Source organism: Hyperoodon ampullatus, assembly GCF_949752795.1.
Source record: "Hyperoodon ampullatus genome assembly, chromosome: 16".
Taxonomy (NCBI): Eukaryota; Metazoa; Chordata; class Mammalia; order Artiodactyla; family Ziphiidae; genus Hyperoodon; species Hyperoodon ampullatus.
The window spans coordinates 13,737,164-13,751,362 of record NC_136929.1 but is presented as its reverse complement, the minus strand read 5'-3'; the positions used below and the strand labels follow the sequence as shown (position 1 = coordinate 13,751,362).

General features: G+C 42.5%; 1 protein-coding gene and 1 pseudogene across 2 annotated transcripts in view; both read left to right on the top strand.

The window, feature by feature from the left end:
• Positions 1–14,199, top strand: part of HS6ST3 (heparan sulfate 6-O-sulfotransferase 3) — a gene marked incomplete at both ends in the record, with an annotated part of 665,466 nt that overhangs the window by 459,582 nt on the left and 191,685 nt on the right. The window lies entirely within an intron of this gene.
• On the top strand, positions 9,278–10,133 carry LOC307065281 (putative palmitoyltransferase ZDHHC24; annotated as a pseudogene). Its single transcript has one exon. The product of its transcript is annotated as a putative palmitoyltransferase ZDHHC24 (transcript).

The following is a 14,199-nucleotide window of genomic DNA, read 5'->3' as shown; positions in this document are numbered from 1 at the left end:
TTAGATGCCAATCAAGTCACCTAAGCAGGTGAGGACTTACATGTTCTGTGTAAAGAAGAAAGTTTCTATTCAACTCCAGCTGTTATAGCCAAGGGTAAATGCAGATCCAGTGCGGCCAGATCTTCAGATCTTTCAGAGGCAGTCAGACACCCAGATTTTAAAGAAAATGCTCTTAACTTTAAATATTGACTCTTTTTTACTACAATGTGAGCCGAATTAAAAATATCTGCTGGCCTGACACAGCCTAAGAATGACCAATTTACAATTCTTTACAATGATAAAAAACACTGGAAGGTTTAAACCTGAGAGTGTTACTGAACTCAGGTCCGGTGCTCGCCACTCGAAGATCAATAACCGACAGGCAGGTTTTGGTAGAAAGGAAAGTTGCTTTTAATCAGAATGCCAACAATCGGGGGAGATGGTGGACTCAGTGTCCCTCAAAAACCACCTCTGAAGATTCTGCTCGGCCATGAAAGTTTTTAAAGGGAAAAAGGGAAGTAATCGCAGTTAACCATTGAGATAGGGGGTCAGAGTCCTTGACATGCCCCACTGTGCGCAGACTTGTCAACTCCCGACTCCTCCTGGCCTTTCCTTAGATGCTGTCTTGTTCACACAGTTTGTTCGCGAGATTACTGCAAGGGAAGCTAGGGAAGAGATCTGGTCATCTGTTGATTACTTATTCTTCATTTCTACTTCTTTGATCTATGGAAAGAACCAACAGATTAGGCAAGGTATTGTGTGATCAAAAGACTTGAAAGGTGTGCTAGGGCTGGAGATCAGTGGAGCATGGGTGTGACTTGTTTAAGGTTACTAACAAGACAAAAGGCCCGCCGCCCACCCCTGCCCTGTGGAGAGCTCTTTCCTGCCAAAAGCTGCTTACAAATCCCCACCTGTCAGAACATCTTTCTGTTTCTATGGGATTATGGGCGAAGGTCCGTCTTCTGTAACTTCTTCCTGCTGATATAGGGAGCTGTATTCTTAGAGTGGAAGATGTCTACATGGGTCTGTAACATATCTTTGCTGACAATTTAGTTGTCCGTTTACATATACGAGCAGAATAAGCCACAATTATTTTGATGCCCACAAAGATATAGATTATTATGAGGAATAGCGCTAATGCCATTCTCTTAAGGCTCTTCTTGGCATTGTGCTAGCCGTAGACTCAGTACTGATCAAGATGGAGCAGCTTATGTCATGGCTGCAGCCTGGTCATCATGCAGTTAGCATTTTCCCTCTGGTGGCAGTTGCAGTATCTGGAAAACAACTCTGGCATGTGCATCAGACACTGAGTCTGTGACTCTATTGTGCTAATCATTAGCTGCTTGAGCCTGCACTTCGTGACTCAGGGGACCCTGGGAGACTTCAGCTTTTCTATAAACAAGGGGCAGGGGACATGGAGGGGACTTCGTGGTTGGGGGGTGCTGCAGGGTTCTGCTTGGTTCCAATCCCCCCTTTTCTTTGATACTCCTAAGGAGAATCTAGTTGAAGATCAATGCAAAAGAAGTGACAGAGCTTGTATATTTTATTAGCTCACATTTGAAGATAAAAGTCATGCAAGAAGCCTATCCCAAGATTTTGAACGTGGGGTTCCTGGTTGATGGGGACAGAAAACAGCTTAGGGAGCAATGAGAACCAATGTATAATATATGTTCCTTCTTTTAGTAAGATACTAGAGGGATAACCTGAAGCTGGTTGGAGATTTTAAACTAATGAGAGAGAGAGAGATAAAGGTCAACATTGATTAGATACTTAATTGATCTCCTGTATAACCAATATATATTTGAACACATGCCTCTTTCACATATAGAAACCATTCATGCACAACCTTGTATTTTTGCATTTGAGAAATACAGCAGGTTGGCTCATTTCCCAAGTACATATGATTCTATGTCTACCTATGCAGATATCTGTCCATTCAGGCATGCATAGAGTTGCCAGATTTTACAAATAAAAATAAAGGATGCCCAGTTAAATTTGGATTTCAGAGAAACAACAAATCACTTTTTATATAAGTATGTGCCAAATACTGCAGGGGACTTGTTATACAAAAAAAAATTAAATCATTCTTTGTTGACTTGAAAGCCAAGTTTAGCTTGATATCCTGTATTTTATTTGGCAACTCTACCCACTTATACATCCAGGCCATCACCCTATTTCTGTTGGACCACGGCTGTAGTCTTCTCACTCATCCCATTGGCCTCACTTTTGCCCTTCTGACAATTCATTCTCCACACAACAGGCAGGGCGATTTCTTACAATCTGATTATGTCATCTCTTTCCTTTAAATGTTTTAGGAGATTCCCTTTGTACTTAGAATAAAATTCAAACTCCTTACCATGACTTTTAAGGCTCTAAATGATTTGGACCACCCCTCGTCCCAAGTGTTATCTTGAATGCACCACTACCTGCCCAAACTTGAAGGTACTGTCCTTCCTCCTAGCTAAGTTGAGCCCCTTTACTCTTCTTTATTTTCTTCAGACCACCCAAACTGATTTGCACCTTGCAGCCTATTCCCTTGGCTTGGAAGCCCTTTCTCCAAAACTTTGCTCACCTGGCTTTCTCTATCGTCATTCAGGTCGTGGCTCCAATGGGACCTCCTCAGGGAGCCCACCCCTCATCCCCATCTAAAGTAGGATGAGAAAGTCTTGGTACTATTGACATTAGGGGTTGGATAATTCTTTGTGGAGAGGGGTTGTCCTGTGCATTGTAAGATGTTTAGCAGCATCCTAGACCTCTACCCACTAGAGTCCCTCAGTTGTGACAATTACAAATGTCTTATCCAGTGTCTCAAAACAAAATCACGCCTGGTTGAGAACCACTGAAGTAACCAGCCCCCTTTCCCTTGATTGCTATCACATTATCTTATTTTCCTAACTTCTTAGCACTTATCGCTATCTGCTGTTTTTCTGTTTGTATTTGTTTGTTCCTTGTTTATCATCTCTTTCTCTCTCACTAGAAGAGAAACAATCTGTGTAAGATTTGGTCTGTTTTATTCACCACTCTATCCCTATTGTTGAGAACCATGCCTGGCACATCAAGGTGCTCAGTAAACATTTACTGAACACATGCCAAATAACTTCAAATGACCTTTATTGAAAAGATATCACACCCAGGCACTGTTGGGCTTAGGTGGAATAACAATGAACAGGACATTATGCCAGATCTCTTGTCTCTGATGTCTTAGAGAGAAGCCCAATCATGAACTCCATGCTATATGTAATAAGAATTACAGGCCCTACAGGCTACAGGCATCTTGGGTTCAGATTCAGGGAAGCTAACCTTGTGACAGTGCCTGGGTCAATCCCATAAAACAAAGAATTGTCCTACCAGAATGAGAACTTTGTGTCTGAGAGAAACTCAGGCTTGAACCATCCATGCCTCACCTGCAGAGCTGGGAAGAGTGTCATGGGGCACAGACCATGTGGAGGAGAATTGGGGAAAGGAGTTTCACAGGTGAAAGAATACTCAGCCGAAGGAGGAAGGTCCAGTGCTTGGGAGAAACACACGTCTTCTATCACAGGGGAAAGCTATCAGTGGGAGGCTACCAAGGACTTCGAATGTGGAGGTGGGAGAACTTTATGAAAATAATATTTAGAGAATATTTTTGCATTATGTCACTTGGGTTAACTCTGATGAAATAGAATTCTCGCTATTCATTATGGTATAATTTCTGTACTGCACTTGGCACTGCTACAGAGGACTTTTTTCTTTATTCATAGTGTTTATCTTCTAAAGTAAACTTAAAAAATTTGAAGTCTATCATACATATTAAGAAGTTCACAAATCATAAGTGTGCAATGCAGTACATTTTCACAATAGGAAACTACCCATGTAACAACCACCCAGTTCAGGAAAAAGAACGTGGCCAGCACCCCAAACCGGCCCCTGCCTGACTCCGTCACTGTTCCCCACTTTTCCTCCAAAGCAACCACTATGCTGATTTCTGTCACCACAGTGATTTTGTCAACCTTTGACATTTACATAAATGGAATTGCAGAGTATATGCTATTGTGTTTGCCTTCTTTTGCTCAACTTTATGTTTGTAATATTCACTCCTGTTGTTTTTATAGCAGAAGTTTGTTGATTTCCATTGTCTTTATTATACCATTGTATAAATATGTCACAACTTATTTATTGATTCTGTCTGGATTGCTTCCTGGTTTGAGCTTTTACAAATAGTGCATCTATGAGTATTCATATCAGTGTCTTTTGTGAGTATATTTATGCATTTCTGTGGGGCGTATACCTAGGAGTGGAATTGTTGGGCCATAGAGTATGTATATGTTCAGCTGTAATAGATACAGTCAAGCAGTTTTCCAGAGTGGTTGATTCCACTTACATATGTGAGAGTCCCATTTGCTCTACATGAGGATAGAATTTTTTAAAAGGCAGTAACTTACAGGAGTAGGATACGATGAAAAAAAAAGTATTGCCTTAAGAGAAACACTGTCTACTCTGTAATAATTTTATGCATGCTTGGCATACTTCAGCATTTGTAACAAAGCTGATCACTTCCTTTTGTGAAATTTTACCCATGTGCCTACTTGAACCTACTTCAGACCAGATAATGATGGTAAGTATCTACTGAGTCTAGGAAATTCAAATTATCCCCAGAATATTGGGGCTATGGGAATAACTTACTTTGTAAGTGTATAGTGTTCCTTTAACTAAATCATAAAAATCATTGCTGTGTTATATGAAAAGTTTATGAGGTCACATGAATGCTTCCTTACTGTGCATATGGTGAGAGCTGTGCATTTCAAGTTAAATATAGGAGCAGTTCTGGCTGTAAAGAAGTAGTTTAAGAAATCAAGAGAACTATAAATGGCCATCTGCTCTCTTCTCCATTTTTATTTGCTGAATTAACCCAGTGAAATATTTTAATGAATAATGGGTTGATATTCCATCTGTTCATTAATTTTTTCAAACTATACAATAATCCATCATTTTTACTGAGTGGAAACAATTTGTTACTTTGTAAAAATATTTTAAAAAATAGAGGCAGTGTGTGTAATTCAACTTTCCATTAATTTCGAGTGCGTCTTAGAGATGGAGCTAACTGAGCATCTTTTGGGTCAGGGTGCTGGGGAAAGAACTTCCGTTCTTTGAGATCACAATTCATATTGGGTGATGCATATCTTTGTTTTATAAGCTATATATGTTTGAGCTTATTTGAAAAGAACATAGAGAGAACCTTTCTCTGTATAGCCAAAGGTTGCTGAGATGGAAATGGCATCAATGATAATATAACACTTTGGCAAAAAGAGTGTAAGGATTAGTTCTTTAAAAATAATGTAAAACATATGTCACTATCGGAACGGAGCTTATGGCATTCCAATTCTGTACTCAATGCTACGAATCTAAAGCAAGTGGAGCATATGAATGTGTATATATGTATGTGTGACTGCACGCAAAGGCACACACTTAAATTAAAATTTCATTTCAGTATATTTTAAATTTGTTGCTGGGTTTTGTTTTGTTTTGTTTGTTTTTGCCTTTTCTTTTGATTTCTCTTGAGTTGGCATGGCACATTAGATGCTTTCAGGCCACTTAAGGTTCCCGTGTCCTGGAGCAGATGTCAGCTTAATGGCATCTTTAATGCCTGCTGTGCCACGTCCACAAGTAAATTCCCTGAAACAGGATTTGGCCAGAGGGTTCAAGCTGACATTTGGAGAATTGATGGATGAGGTGAGAGGTGGAGAAGAACAGGGAAAGAGCTTTAAAATAATCCAGTATTGATGATTTTTAACATTTCTACATCATTTACCAAATATTTTCTCTTCTGGTGGTTTTCTAGCTCAATCAGTTTTAAATAATTTATCAACAGATTTTTAAAAGCCTCTACTCTAGTTCTTATAGGTTTGGGGACCTGAGGGTCTTCTTACCTATCAGTAGAGATATATTATTCCCTTTAAAGATAAGGGGTATTTTGTACAGAGGGAATGGAAAATACTTAGAAACAATGTTCCTGTGGATTATAGGAGCCTCTTCTACATTCATATTATTTTGAAATAATGACTAAATTCTGAAAATCATGACAACATACCAATCACCAGGTCTAAAGTAGGTGAACCATCTTAGAAGCACACATTTTAGTCCCACCATATTTCACTTATAGCTTCTTTCTCCCGAGCAGAATGGATTAAAGCTATAGCTTTTTATTTACTCCTTAGACCTGTCTATGAAATATTACATACTTATATTTTCGTAAGTCTCTTGGGCCTCACATATTGTTCATATGATCTCCCACAGCCACTTTTTCCCCATATTACTAACCAGAGTATCTAGTAAAATTGGCACTATTGTATTCCAATGCATAAAGTAAATGATATATTATGAAGTTTTTCAAGAGAAGGTTCCATTAAAATTTAAAGACCAGGCAAAAAAGAAACAAAAATTAAATGAGTCAGTGTTTTAAATGATTCAATATAAGAAGTCAAGGATTTCTGTATGGAGGAATATGAATATAAAAATGTTTAGACGGATAGCACCAAATTGTAAAGAGAGGACTTCTCCGTGGGTTATGCCTTGGGGGATTTTTATTTTTCATTTTTAATATCCTTGTAAAATTTAGTTTCAAAATAGACTATGTATGTTTCTGAGAACCTGTGGTCAGAGAGATGACAGTGCAAAATGTTTCTATGAGCTACAAAGCATAAATAATAGATGGGTGTTTATTGACAACAATCCAATATAATGCAAATGCATATGATGTGCATCTTATGGTAGAGAACTGAGTCCATCATGGCAATGCCAGGAACAGAACTCAGCTGACACTGCCTCCCAGTATGTGCCAGTAGATTCCTCAGTAGGTCATGTCTGACACAGTTATGTATTTTCAAGATCATAGGGACATTTTCTTCAATGACAAAGAAGGAATATAACAGAGGAAAAATCATTATGTTCTATGAAAATTTTCCCATGAGGTTAATGGAAATAATTCCATTCAAACATACTTTAATTTGAAATATACAACACTTTAATGTTTCTAATAAATTATGTTGATAGAAAATGTTCTAGGAAGGGCAATACAGCCTTCTCCTTAAATCTTCAAGAAAGCATACACGATAGAAGTTCTTTTCCTTTCTCTGCTACAGAGCTCTTAGGTAAACTGCATGACAGCAGATTTTGTGCTGTTCTTCACCAACATATCCCTAGTGAGAACACAGTAAAGGGCACATAGGCCTATAGGCGGATCTCAGGACACAGACAGTAACATAAAGGAATGACTCTGGGCATGGATTCTGGCATCAGATAGCCTGGGTTCAAATCCCAGATCCTACAGTTAATGGCTTCTGTAGCCTTGGGGGAAATGACTTAATCTCTCCAAGCTTCAGTTTGTGCCTTTGGGGATAAAGTTAATGACCTCCTAGGTTATTGTGAAAATTAAGATTTTATATATAAAATATTCAGTTCCATAAGTTGCAGAATTTGTGCTCCAAAAAAAAAGGTAACTATGTCATATACTAAAGCTTGAGCTCTTCCTGCCCCAGGTAGAATTATTTATTTTTAAGCAAAAATTTTGGATGGAGAACGAGACTTATGCATGAATATCAAAAATACTAGAGAATCTCTCAGGGCATTAGTGATTTCCAGCACCCCCAATATGATATAGCTCTCAGAAATGCCAGGGACTGGCGTTACTCCCTTGCGTAGTCGGTCACTGATAGCTGATTTATAAGTTAATGTTGGGTTCTTCCTTTGTTCCTTTGCCTTAATTGTGTACCATGGTGTCCAGAAAGGAGAAATAACACCGGAAGCTTGAAATCCCTCTGAGAGTGAAGTATGTTTATCAAAATCCATAAAAATTTTCGATTTATACAATCTGTTCCATGAAAAAGCCTATGTTGATTATCATGTTAATTAGAATACCTTCTACTCTACTGAAATGTCCTGTGCAATCAATATTTTACTGCCTTGTATCTCAAAGCACATAATTTCTAGTTTTCTGAAATGGAAGAGACAGATAGTACCAAATCTTTGTGTTATAGCCGGTTCCCCAGAGAAGCTTGTAGCTGTGCTAAAAAAAAAAAAAAAAAGGAAAAAGAAAATCTTAAGGCATATTGCCTGAACTATATACTGGGATATCATAGAGACATTTTTAAGCTTATCATGTAAAGCTCAAGGGTATTACCTTCATGATCAGCCAAAGAAACGTTATCAGGCTTAAAAACAAAAGCAAAAAACTGGAGACACATCAATTCTCCCTTTCATTATAACTTTCTTTTCTTTTCTGTTCTGTTCTGATTTACCTATCAACATTTTATAAATGAAGAAAAATTTTTACATAGACATTTCACTTCATTTGATGAGATGAAAAATAAAATTTTAAGATTAACATATTGTAAAGAGAGCACTTGATTGTTTTCATATCAAAAGATTTGAAGTGATACACATGTTAATTTCATCTGGACAGAAATATTTTTATTTAATGCAAGTAGTGTGTTAGGAACTGTAGACCCACTGACATAAATAAGATATGATCTCTACCTTCCAAGAGGTTTCGGTCTATTTGATGAAACAAACAACTATATAAAATAACTTAAGGTGAAATGGAATATGTGTGACAAAAGTACAAAGCCCAAAGCCACCTGCCAAGAAATACCAGAGAAGCCTTCATCAGAGAATTGGAAATCCAAGTTAGTCACGGAAGGATTAAGTGACCTTTTCTTAGGCATACAAGAAGAGGAAGTACTTCCAGGAAAGGGAGTATCATGAAAAAGTCATCCAATTGTGAAGGTTTGGGGACCAGACAATGGGTCGAGCTTGGCTGGAGCAGAAACAGCATAGAGAAATGCATGTGGTGTCAACAGGGCCTTGAATGGAAGGCCCAGGGGACTTACTTTACAAAGTAAGCGGGGACCACTGAGGATTTCTGAGGAGGAAAATCATCTGACCTATGACGGATAACGCTTCCCCTTAGTTTGCGCATCTCAGTCGGTGGCAGCTTCATCCCTGCAGAAGCTTGGACCCCAAATCTTGGAGTCATCCTGGACTCCTCTCTCTCTCACTCAACATCCCTCAGTCAGGAAGTGCTGGGGACTAACCTAGAAAATAACCCGAACCTGGCCACATCTTATGTTCCCCTCCATCTTCATCAAGATACGTCATCACTCACCTAGCCTGCTGTTTCCTCACAGATCCTCCTGTGTTTACTCTTAACTCCTTGCCTTAGAGTTTCTTCTCTACACAGCAACCACGGTGATCCTTATACTACAAAAATCCAGCAGCGGGAAGCGGCGGGGTCCCCGGGATCCACCGCTAGTGGGTCCAGGCCATGGGGCAGCCCTGAGCGGTGGGGAGCGCGGAGGCAGCGTCCGCGCGGCTGCCTCTTGGGCCCACCGCGCTGTGAGCCGCGGCCGTGGGCCAGGAACTGGCCTACGTGCTGGTGCTGGGTCCCGGGCCGCCCCCACTGGGACTCTTGGCCCGGACCTTGCAGCTTGCGCCGGCAACCTTCCAGCTGCTCAACCTACTGGGCAATGCGGGGGGCTCTTCCTGCGCTCGGACCCAGCATCCGGGCTGTGATGCTGGCCGGCCGTGGTCTGGGCCAGGGCTGGGCTTACTGCTACCAGTGCCAAAGCCCGAGGCCACCGTGCAGTGGGCATTGCTCCGCCTGGCGCCACTGCATCCTGCGCCGGGGCCACCACGGCCGCCCGCTGGGCCGCCGCGTGGGCTTCCACAACTACCGGCCCTGCGTGTGTCTGATGCTTCACGCGGCAGGCGTCCTGCTGCACGTCTGTGTGCTGCCGGGCCCTGACCCATCAGCCCTGCTGCGAGCCCACACACCCCTGCACACCGCCACCCTCCTCCCGCTGCCCCGGCGCGCAGGCTGCTCGCAGGCAGTGTCTCCGGCCCCATTTGCGCTGGCCTTCGTGACCGACACGTGTGTGGCGTGTGCACCGATGTGCGCGGCTGGACTGCTCTTCCGTGGGATGTTGCTGCTGAGGGGCCAGACCACGTGGGAGTGGGCTCGGGGCGGCACCCTTACGAGCTGGGCCCCTCCCGCAACCTGCAGGCGGCCCTGGGGCCCCGCTGGGTCCTTGTCGGGCTCTGGCCCTTCCGGGCCACCCCGTTGCCGGGGGGACGGCATCACCTTCCAGACCACAGCTGATGTGGGACTCGTGGCTTCCTGACTCCAGGAACAGCGTGAGCTGTACAAGGAGTGGGGAACGGAAGAGGGAGGGGACTCATGTCAGACCCACCCCCAGCCTCAGGAAGGGCGGCAGGCTGGTACTGGACGCCTGCTTTCGGCAACTCCGGCCCCACCCGTAGCCTTGACCTTGCCCAGCTTGGACTCCTAGTGTCCAGGGCTTGGGCCCTGCGGCTCTGCCTCTATCCGTGGCCCCTGAGCACAGCGAAGGGTCTGGCAGGGGGCTGCTCGGCCTGCCCAGCTGCCCCTTTGCCAGGTTAATAAAGTGCCCACTTGGTTCTCGGACTCCCTCCGTCTTTGTGGGTTTGTGGGCCTTCACTGTTGCCCGGGCTGCTGTTTTTGGTTCCTCTGATTGGCAGGCCTGGGAACCACAGAATGCCTGAGGGTGTCAGGAGCCAGGGCTCTGCCTTCTGCGGCCTTGGGGCGGGGGGTGGCCAGCAGGTTAAGGCAGAATGTAGTGATCCGGGGTATGAGAGTCCAGAGTTCCTTCCCAGGTTCAGTGCTTTATAATAAGTTCGGAGCATTTCACAGCAACAATTTCAGTGAGCTGGCAGCAATGATGCAGGTGATCAAGCTCTGAGACTTGATGTGCTAAGACCACAGGGTAGTAAATGGAGGAGTCCGGATTTGAACCCAGATCTTTGTTCTTTCTCCTTTACCCTTGAACAGCCGAAAAAATCGAGGCAGAGAAATCAGGTGGGGATGTTCAAGCATCTGTGCTGGCTGGTGCTGAGACTGCTAACCTCCTCCTCTCTGGCCTCTTCAGGAGCTGCTTGTTGAACACGTTTATTTAAATATAGTAAATAGACACTTCCAGTTAAATGTGGCAGGTTTAAACATGTGAGTTTGTTTCCTCTTAAAAATCTAAAATGATAGTAAAGAAATTAAAAGTGTTGTAAATTTACAAAGACAAAGAAAATAGGGAGACAGCAGTAGACCAAAGAGCCTGACAACATTCTGAAAGATGGAAAGTGGGTAGAGGCCCATCTACTCTTAGAGAATCAGAAGTTGAAATTAAGCGTTCCCCTCTTGGAGGGGCCGAGAGGCAGCCCGATTGCCCCCAGGAGCCCTGGAGAGGTTCAGGAATTCCACCAGCACGGTGGAAGGCAAGGTTTGGGGCAGAGAGTAGGGGCTGATTCAAGGTCTCTATGAGAAGCAGCTAGGTTGCCCCTCCCCCCCAGGACCCCCCTGACCCCTTGTAGCCAAGCAGCTACCCCGCTGGGGTGAGGGTGAGGGACTGGACCAAAAATGGGGTTAAGTGAACATCTACACGTGCTGCTGGGGGAGGGCGGTAGTCCTCCACTGACGTGGCGGGCTTGCCTTCCAAGAGCCCTCAGAGAAGCCCATCCTTCCGACAGGCCCTGCGCATGCCCACAAAGGTTTGAGCTTCTAGGACTCCTTTGTTTTTCTAAGCATCGTGCTCTGTTACGATTTTTTAACTCTGTTGGGAGCTTGATGCACCTGTCACTTTGTGCCCGCCTTGAGCATTGGCCGACTTCCTGTGTCCGCCACTAGTTCACCCCTCACCCTCCAGAATATCTTTTCTTGTTGTTGTTTTTTAATAGTGAAAAGATACAAGGAAATATTTATAAAATAAAGAGAAACAGCACTCTCCCCACCCCCATTTAAGAAATGGATGCTGTTTCCTTTGAAGTCCCTGCTGTGCCCCTCCCTGGTAGAGGAAACACTGTGCTGTCTTAAACATCCCCTTGCTTTGCTTTGTGATTTTATTACATATGTTTGTACTGGTTTTGCATGTTTTTCACCTTTATATAAATGGAGCCATACCATGTTTATTCTTCTGTGATTTGCTTTTTCCTTCAATATTATGTTTCTAAGATTTATCCAAATTAATGTGTGTGGCTGTAGAGCATTCTTTTTCCTTGCTGTATAGTGATCCATTGAATATACCACAATTTATTTTTCTCTCTTGTCCCACTGATCATTTTATCTACCCCTGTGTATGATCTCCTAAGATCTATACTTGGCCCTTGCTCTTCCATATAAATTTTAGAATCAGCTTGTCAAGTTCCACCAACAAAAATCACCATAGTGAATGGACCCCAACTGAATCTATAGATCAATTTGGGGAAAATCAACATCAACATGAAATTGAATTTTCCAGTTCGTGAACATGGTGTATCTCTCTATTTAATGTTTTCAATAAAGTTATATACTTTTTCTCATAAAAAAAAAAATCCAGTAGCATTGCCCTTCCATTCTAAATCCTCCAGTGGTTTTTCGTTAAAATGTGTGCTCCTTCCTGTGAGCTGCAAGGCCCTACGGGGTTCCTCTCTCTGTTCCTGCTCTGACCTGGCCCCTGGCCATTCTCCTCCTCACTGGCTTTGCTTCAGCACCTCTCCTTAGTCCCCTGTGGTTCTGTCAATGCTCCAAGCTGTCTTCGTCCTCAGAGCTAGTTCACTTGGTTCCTCTGCCTGTGACACTCCTCCAAGATTTCCAGAGCTCCTTCCTCACTTATTAAGGTTTCTGCTCAAAAGTCACATTATCAGAGAGGCCTTCTGGGGGAGACCACCTTGTGTGAGCGAGCAAGGACCTCCATCCTCTCTTCCCTTGCCCCTCTTACTGTCTTCACAGCAGTAATCACCACGTGACCAATTACATATGTATGTGTTTTGTGTCTGTCTCTTTTTTTTTTTTATTAGTTTCTGCTTTATAACAAAGTGAATCAGTCATACATATACATCTGTTCCCACATCCCTTCCCTCTTGCCTCTCCCTCCCTCCCAGTGTCTGTCTCTTTTTGGTAGAATTGAAGCACCTTGAAATGTTGTCAAGCATTTACTTATATCATACATTCCAGGCACTCTTTAAAGAACTTTACAAATATTAACTCACTGAATACTCATAACAACCCATGACGTAGGTAATATTGTTCCCATTTTTATAGACTAGGAAATTGCAGCCAGAGAGGTTAAGTAACTTACATAAGATGTCACAGCTCGTATGTGATGGAGCTTGAACTCAAACCCAGGTGGTCTGCATCCCTCACCACTACTAAGTTGTGCTGTGTTTTGAAAGCAGGGACTTTGTTTTGTCCACTGTTGAGCTGGTACCTAGGATGTGGCCTGGCTCAGTGTTCAATGAATAAATAAACTTTGACCACATTACGTTGAGGTGGTAGTACAGAATCTCTCTTGTGTTAGAAACCAGTGGAAATACAGAAAGATAAAAATCAGAAAGTTTGTTTCTGTTCAATCACCATATACTATTTATTTTGAGAATACACAACTTTTTTTGTGTGTGCTTTCTGGATTTTTTTTAATCTGCCTGCATGATGCCATTTTCTGTTAGAACACTGTTATTGTAAACTCAGCAGTAAATACTAAATATTCAATACTTGACTGCTTTTTTATGGTCATGTACTGAGTTGAGCAAATTCATCAAAAGAAAGCTTGTCTCTAAAAGTTCCTCTTTTTAATTTCACTGTGGGAAATAGTCAATAAAAAGCTGTTTGATGAGGAAGGTTAGCTTTATCAAAGTGAGCAAGCTTATCTTGATCATCACAAGTGCCAGGCACTGTGCTGTGCTGTGAGTACACATATCCATAAGGTACTCCTACATCTATGGAGTTCAAAGTCCAGGGAACTGTGATAGACTAGTAAGTAAGTACAAAGATTATTAGCAGGGGACAGCAGGAACATAGAGTTATGTGTTTGGAGAACCAGGCAAAGACAGAGAGGTGACAAGGAAGGCTCGATGGAGGAGAGGAAGTTAGGTGTCTTAAGAGGCTAGCGAGTATTTGCAAGGCTGACTCAGGTCTGGGAGCGACGTCGGGGGTGGGTATTGGTGATGATAGTGGGTTACAGGCTTTCCAGACAGAAAAAAAGCATGAATAATAGAAACTTCCCACGTTGTAAATCTTTGTTCAGTTTCATCTTTCACGGGGGAAAAAGGTCTGTTAATTTGTGAGAATCCCATTTCTTATTAGCGCTATAAATAGCTTTAAGACTATTGAAGGCTCAGAACTGCATCTGTATAAAAATTGCTGACAGGAAATGATGTTATCATGTTATAGGCAGTTGAAAATGC